The following is an 8,747-nucleotide window of genomic DNA, read 5'->3' as shown; positions in this document are numbered from 1 at the left end:
TGATTGCAGAAAAAACAAAACATTTGGAAATGGCTGACACAGACATTGCCATGATTCACTTGACGTTAAGAAGCAGGAAGAAGTGTAGCATAATCAGACTCATGCAATTCTGTTATCAAAGTCAAATCCCAATAAAATTAGTTTTCGTCTTCCTGTGGAGTTGATTTCGTGATCTAGTATATCTAATGAGATTGACACCCAAATTGCAAGCATTCAGAAGTTTTTTTCCTTGATTATTTATTTGAATCAAACATCCAGAGAAGTAGAAACAGCAGATAAACAATCAGAGTAGAAGAAAAAATATCATAAGCAAGGAATCATCAGAAAGGAATCATCACTGCAACCAACATTTGCTGTCAAGCTGCTGCAGAGAAAAAACTGTGATCTTTCATGCACTGATGCACCTGAAACAGCTACATTCAGAGAATACATGAATCCACAAGCAATCCTGAGCTATTGATATAGACTACTATTAGAAATCTTCTGTCTTCCAACAGTCCAATACTTCAACGAAATATCTATTCTTACTTGCACGTATTGGTTAATTTATATATATATATCTACCCACCTTATAATAGCTTCCAACCAAAAATTAAAATAATATAAAAACCACATTAAAGCCAAATACATAAGAACAAAATCTGGTGGCAATCTAGTTTTAATGTGCAGTCACCATCTTATCCCAACTTGGGGGAGGAGAAGTTGGGTCTTCAGGGCTTTACAGAGACCTTGGGAACTTCAGGGACAGAATATTCTATAGGGCGTGGGCTACCACAGAAAAGGCATATATCCTAGATCCTATCAGATGGCAGTGCCTGAAATAAGGGACTAAGAGTATGCCTATCTAATCTGTTAGGATGGGTAGATATCCTTAGAGACATCTGGCCCAGAGGTGAAATGCTCTGAAGTCTGCTATCAGTTCGCTTTGAGTGCATGCGCACCACAGGCACTAAGAAGCCTTTTCTGAGTCGGCAAAGGTAAGTAGAATAGTGAGGGGGGAAACAGCTGTGCCGCGTGATTTTGATTTGCTAGAAAGTAGGACTTCCTGCTTTCTAGCAAATATAAATCGCACCGCACAGCTGTGCGAAAATCAGCTGTGCTGCGCAATCATCGGAACTTTTTAAAACTTTTTTTAGCATTTTTTTTTAACTACCGGTTCTCCTGAACTGGTAGAATTTCACCCCTGATCTGGTTATATGCCATATAGGGCTTTAAAGATGATGGCCAGCATCTTGAATTGCACCTGGAAAGAAACTGGAATTCAGAGTGCAGCTCACACAACAGAGGTATTACATAGGAAATCCTAGGGAAACATGCATGCTGATGCATTCTGGACCAGATGAACTTTTTGGGTAGTATTCAAGGGCAGCACCATGTAATAATCCAAATGGGAGGTGACCAAGACATGCGTGACTATAAGCAGGGGCTCGCAGTCCAGGAAATGTGGTTCCACCACAAAACCGCAGAGGACAAAATCGCGCTCGATGAAAGCGCGCATTTGACGTCATCACAGCGCGACAAAAACATCGTGCTGTGATCGAAAAATGTAAAAATAAAGTGAAAACCTTATCCTAACCCCCCCAAACCTAACCCTAAAACTAACCCTTAAGCTAACCCTAAATCTAACCCTAACCCTTAACCTAACGCTAAACCTAACGCTAACCCTTAACCTAACGCTAAACGTAACCCTAACGCTCTAAACCTAACCCTAACCCTTAACCTAACCCTAACCCTTAACCTAACCCTTACCTTTATGTGAATCGGCTTGCTTTAATTTTATTTTTATTTCAATTTTTAATTTTTTTCGTCACGCTGTGATGACGTCAAATGCGCGCTTTCGTCGAGCGCGATTTTGTCCTCCGCGGTTTTGACGGGTCACGGGAAATGTTGCAGTTAGCACTATTGGCAAATTTGTGCAATGAATAATATAGATTCTTCTACATTTTAACCACCACAGTAGTTTTGCAAATACCCCTGGGAACTGATTCACATTAACAATACTGCATTCAACCAAACTCTTTATCATTTAGAAATCTATTCAATGTTTAGGAACATACAGTTGCGGAAAACATTTTCGGAAAATAAACAGCTTAATAAAATTCAGTGTATCAATTAAACTTTATGGTGCAAATTACAGTATAAATTTAATCTCACATAATTTATGTTTACCATTTCCATGATCTAATGAAGCAGGAAACCCTTAAATAAATAATAAACATTTATAATTGTATCAACATGCATAGGTAGTTTAATCAGTATACGATTCTCAGCAACCACATTTTAATATAGAACAATAGATCTATATAATATAGAACAATAGAACAATAGATAGCATAAGCCTGAAAGTATACCTAGAATAAATCTAAATCAGGAGAAATAATAATTACTTAGACATATAGAAGTTTCTTGGCAGTTGAGAAAAAATAATTTTGTTTTACACCCGAAGGCATCCTTTACAAGTAAGGATCATGATGCAACATGCTACAACTCAACAGTACTGGAGGCACACAGAATAAGAAAAAAGGGTGTCACTTTCCCTCTTTGCCTGATGGATGCTTCAAATGCTGCTTTGATTTTATGCAGCTGAGGAAAAGAGTTAATAAATGGCCAAGATTGCTTGCAAAGAGAGTAGTGGAGTGGCTACTGTAAGTGCTCTACATGTTTCTGGAATGGACAGAATGTTTTCCAACAATGAGGTGAATTGAAAGCAACAAAGTGTTAATCCATTAAAGAGAGCTTCTATCATCTTACTCAAATATAATCCTGGATATTGAATATAAAAGAAGAAAGTGGGGAGAAGCCAAATATGATTTTTTGAGGTTGTGAAAGAAACCACAAACCAAAAGGAATATTAGTCAATTATTGTGAGGCCTTTAACCTTTTTCTTCCACACTGGAAGGAGAAAAATCTGATACAGACATGGGATTCTTCTGGATGAAGTTTTTAAGGGACAATTACCTTGCTTCATTTATCTCCTATATCTTTCCACAATTTCGGCTTTGAAGGGCAGTCAAAACAGTCTTAAGGACAATATGATAATATTCACAGTAAAGCGGTTTTGTTTAAGTCATGGATGAGCCATATGGCCATCCAACTGTTGTTAGATTGCAGCTTGTGTCATTCCTCACAATTTACCATGATAGCTATAGCTGATGGGCATAAGTGTTGAAGAAGATATGAATCAAAATTGCAATAGGACAATGTGTGTGTGTGTGTGTGTGTGTGTGTGTGTGTGTGTGTGTGTGTGTACACACACACACACACACACATACATACATACACACACACATATATATATATATATATATATTCTGAGATTTTCATGGGTGTTAGTATGTAGGTCTCTAGTTATTCGGATTTTCTCCCACGTAAAATTGGAGATGTCTTGGTGAGGTTTCGACGAAGTCTCATTCGTCATCTTCAGGCTACTTCAGGCTTGTGGTTTCTTTCCCAAACCCCCAAAACTTTAATCTTAGACTGTCTACTGTCGACTTCACCCCATTCCTAGGAAGTCTGTAAGGGGTACAACATGCCTACAGTCCCTGTCCTAATGTTCCCTTTTATTCATATCCATTTCCTGTATTCAAAATCATGTTTATACTTATATATGTTATCTAATACATGATTGAATAAATAATATAATATAATATAATTAATATAATGTAATATAATATAATATAATATAATATAATATAATATAATATAATATAATATAATATAATATAATATAATATAATATAATACAATACAATACAATACAATACAATACAATATAGTACAATACAATATAATATAATATAATATAATCAGACTATGGAAAAGGACTGGGAGTTTCTGATTTAACCCAGCCTCACTTACTATGTGGCCACTGTAACCCTACGTATTACTGACATATTTATTAGGAAGTTATCACTCATTTCTATGAATTGTTATACCAATCCAAAAGTCTATGGTAATTTGAACAAATAGGACTTCTGTTTTCCACAGCCAAATAATATCTAAGATAGAAGTGAGGATGAACTGAAAATAGGCAACACAGTCAATAGTATTAGGAGTTGTAATTCAGTAATATTTGGAAGACTGCATGTTTCCTGTTTTTGGTCCAATAGGATATCTGAACAGCAAATTAATATCTCCTCTAAAATGCCCTTTGTAATTTTGTCCACACTGAAGCACAGTAGAGCTTGTAATAGTAAAATATGAAAACAAATGTTATTGCTGCAAGACTTAGTATAGTATGGGTATAGTCGTCCCCCCCCCCCCGGCAAAGAAAAGGATTTTTAATCATTCCCAGATCAGATCCATGCCTGCATAATCTCACACCTATCCTGTTTTAATATGACATATTTCCACTTCTAACATTCTTCAATAGGTAACACACTGAATTTCTCTGCAATGATTTTGATTTATGCTATGATTTTTCTGCTGTTGCACAAAACGGAGCAAATAATGAAAGGCACCATGGTAGCAAGATTTCATGGTATTTTTGCAGGCCCATGTAGAGAGCAAGAAAGATGACAAGAAATATGCAGTTACTGTCAGGTAAGAAAAAGGGGCTGAAACGTTTTTTGATTGCAGAAAAAACAAAACATTTGGAAATGGCTGACACAGACATTGCCATGATTCACTTGACGTTAAGAAGCAGGAAGAAGTATAGCATAATCAGACTCATGCAATTCTGTTATCAAAGTCAAATCCCAATAAAATTAGTTTTCGTCTTCCTGTGGAGTTGATTTCGTGATCTAGTATATCTAATGAGATTGACACCCAAATTGCAAGCATTCAGAAGTTTTTTTCCTTGATTATTTATTTGAATCAAACATCCAGAGAAGTAGAAACAGCAGATAAACAATCAGAGTAGAAGAAAAAATATCATAAGCAAGGAATCATCAGAAAGAAATCATCACTGCAACCAACATTTGCTGTCAAGCTGCTGCAGAGAAAAAACTGTGATCTTTCATGCACTGATGCACCTGAAACAGCTACATTCAGAGAATACGTGACTCCACAAGCAATCCTGAGCTATTGATATAGACTACTATTAGAAATCTTCTGTCTTCCAACAGTCCAATACTTCAACGAAATATCTATTCTTACTTGCACGTATTGGTTAATTTATATATATACCTACGCACCTTATAATAAAATCTGGGAGCTTCCAACCAAAAATTAAAATAATATAAAACCACATTAAAGCCAAATACATAAGAACAAAAACTTGTGGCAATCTAGTTTTAATGTGCAGTCACCATCTTATCCCAACTTGGGGGAGGAGAAGTTGGGTCTTCAGGGCTTTACAGAGACCTTGGGAACTTCAGGGACAGAATATTCTATAGGGCGTGGGCTACCACAGAAAAGGCATATATCCTAGATCCTATCAGATGGCAGTGCATGAAATAAGGGACTAAGAGTATGCCTATCTAATCTGTTAGGATGGGTAGATTTCATTTTCATTTCATTTATTTGACATTTATAGGCCGCCCTTTTCCCTGAGGGGACTCAGGGCGGCTTACAATTTGTAGGAAGGGAGTGCAAGACAAAACACAGAAAGAAAATGTGAAATATAATAAAATAAAACAATAAAACACAACATTCATTCAGCATTCGGGTGGGGCGAGATTAGGGTCTTATCCCCAGGCCTGACGGGATAGCCAGATCTTGAGGGCTGTGTGGAAGGTCTGGACGGTGGTGAGGGTACGAATCTCCATGGGGAGATCGTTCCAAAGCTTCGGAGCTGCTACTGAGAAGGCTCTCCTCCGCGTAGTCGCCAGTCGGCACTGACTGGCGGATGGAATTCGGAGGAGGCCTACTCTATGCGATCTGATGGGACGAAGGGAGGTAATCCTTAGAGACATCTGGCCCAGAGGTGAAATGCTCTGAAGTCTGCTATCAGTTCGCTTTGAGTGCATGCGCACCACAGGCACTAAGAAGCCTTTTCTGAGTCGGCAAAGGTAAGTAGAATAGTGAGGGGGGGAACAGCTGTGCCATGTGATATTGATTTGCTAGAAAGTAGGATTTCCTGTTTTCTAGCAAATATAAATCGCACCGCACAGCTGTGCGAAAATCAGCTGTGCTGCGCAATCGTCGGAACTTTTTAAAACTTTTTTTAGCATTTTTTTTTTAACTACCGGTTCTCCTGAACTGGTAGAATTTCACCCCTGATCTGGTTATATGCCATATAGGGCTTTAAAGATGATGGCCAGCATCTTGAATTGCACCTGGAAAGAAACTGGAATTCAGAGTGCAGCTCACACAACAGAGGTATTACGTAGGAAATCCTAGGGAAACATGCATGCTGATGCATTCTGGACCAGATGAACTTTTTGGGTAGTATTCAAGGGCAGCACCATGTAATAATCCAAATGGGAGGTGACCAAGACATGCGTGACTATAAGCAAGGGCTTACAGTCCAGGAAATGTTGCAGTTAGCACTATCGGCAAATTTGTGCAATGAATAATATAGATTCTTCTACATTTTAACCACCACAGTAGTTTTGCAAATACCCCTGGGAACTGATTCACATTAACAATACTGCATTCAACCAAACTCTTTATCATTTAGAAATCTATTCAATGTTTAGGAACATACAGTTGCGGAAAACATTTTCGGAAAATAAACAGCTTAATAAAATTCAGTGTATCAATTAAACTTTATGGTGCAAATTACAGTATAAATTTAATCTCACATAATTTATGTTTACCATTTCCATGATCTAATGAAGCAGGAAACCCTTAAATAAATAATAAACATTTATAATTGTATCAACATGCATAGGTAGATTAATCAGTATACGATTCTCAGCAACCACATTTTAATATAGAACAATAGATCTATATAATATAGAACAATAGAACAATAGATAGCATAAGCCTGAAAGTATACCTAGAATAAATCTAAATCAGGAGAAATAATAATTACTTAGACATATAGAAGTTTCTTGGCCCTTGAGAAAAAATAATTTTGTTTTACCCTCGAAGGCATCCTTTACAAGTAAGGATCATGATGCAACATGATACAACTCAACAGTACTGGAGGCACACAGAATAAGAAAAAAGGGTGTCACTTTCCCTCTTTGCCTGATGGATGCTTCAAATGCTGCTTTGATTTTATGCAGCTGAGGAAAAGAGTTAATAAATGGCCAAGATTGCTTGCAAAGAGAGTAGTGGAGTGGCTACTGTAAGTGCTGTACATGTTTCTGGAATGGACAGTTTTTTCCAACAATGAGGTGAACTGAAAGCAACAAAGTGTTAATCCATTAAAGAGAGCTTCTATCATCTTACACAAATACAATCCTGGATACTGGATACTGAATATACTGCATTCAACCAAACTCTTTATCATTTAGAAATCTATTCAATGTTAGGAACATACAGTTGCGGAAAACATTTTCGGAAAATAAACAGCTTAATAAAATTCAGTGTATCAATTAAACTTTATGGTGCAAATTACAGTATAAATTTAATCTCACATAATTTATGTTTACCATTTCCATGATCTAATGAAGCAGGAAACCCTTAAATAAATAATAAACATTTATAATTATATATCATTATATATATCATATCATAAAAAATATCATAAGCAAGGAATCATCAGAAAGAAATCACACTGCAGCCAACATTTGCTGTCAAGCTGCTGCAGAGAAAAAACTGTGATCTGTGATGCACCTGAAACAGCTACATTCAGAGAATACATGAATCCACAAGATGCTTCTGGGTGAAGTTTTTAAGGGACAATTACCTTGCTTTATTTATCTCCTATATCTTCCCACAATTTCGGCGTTGAAGGGCAGTCAAAACAGTCTTAAGGAAAATATGGTAATATTCACAGTAGAGCGGTTTTGTTTAAGTCATGGATGAGCCATATGGCCATCCAATTGTTGTTAGATTGCAGCTTGCGTCGTTCCTCACAACTTACCATGATGGCTAGAGCTGATGGGCATAAGAGTTGAACAAGATATGAATCAAAATTGCAATAGGACAGTGTGTGTGTGTGTGTGTGTGTGTGTGTGTGTGTGTGTGTGTGTGTGTGTATGTATGGGTATATATATATATATATGAATGATATTTAACAGATCATTCCTAATGTCTCCAGTCACAAGGGGTACTTCAGAGTGTGGGATTTTCAAATCTCAAGACAAACAGGCTGGAAAACATTTATATCTTTCCAGGGGTTTCTGACTACTTCCAGTCAAATATGTAGATATTTTGTCTTTCCTTCCCATCCATTTTTTTTTCTAAGTTTGGTAAACGAATAAACATGAAAAGGGCTAGATGATTCCTAATGTAACGTAACAAGATCGGAAGCCGTTGTAAAGTAAAATGTCATGGCAATGCTACAATGAAGATCAAATGTAGAAATACCCATAATGATTTTAACTGTCTTTCGTACATGTATTTAAACTGTATTTAATACATGATATCAGGATTAAAGAAGACACATGCCATCCTTAGGGGCAAGAAGGTTTTTTTAAAAATATTTTTGCATATATCCCAGTTAAGCTTGATTTCAAGAGCAAACTAAGAGCCTAATGTAAAGCAAAACGGAGAAATTTAAGAATTGGAGATCTTTGATACAGTGCTTTCTAAAATGTGGCCAGAACATTTTAAAACCAAGACACATAACATAGTATAGCAAAGGAGTAAACTGCAATATTAAACATAATCCGACAGAAAATGCTGGAAATAGTATATGCAGAAGAATTAGTGGAAATAAAATGTTGGTAATCCACATTTAAAATAATTTG

This window comes from Thamnophis sirtalis, unplaced genomic scaffold (assembly GCF_051295495.1).
Source record: "Thamnophis sirtalis isolate CommonGarterSnake01/CBP01778 unplaced genomic scaffold, rThaSir2_p1.2 scaffold_4, whole genome shotgun sequence".
Taxonomy (NCBI): Eukaryota; Metazoa; Chordata; class Lepidosauria; order Squamata; family Natricidae; genus Thamnophis; species Thamnophis sirtalis.
Note: the sequence above shows the minus strand (reverse complement) of the source record.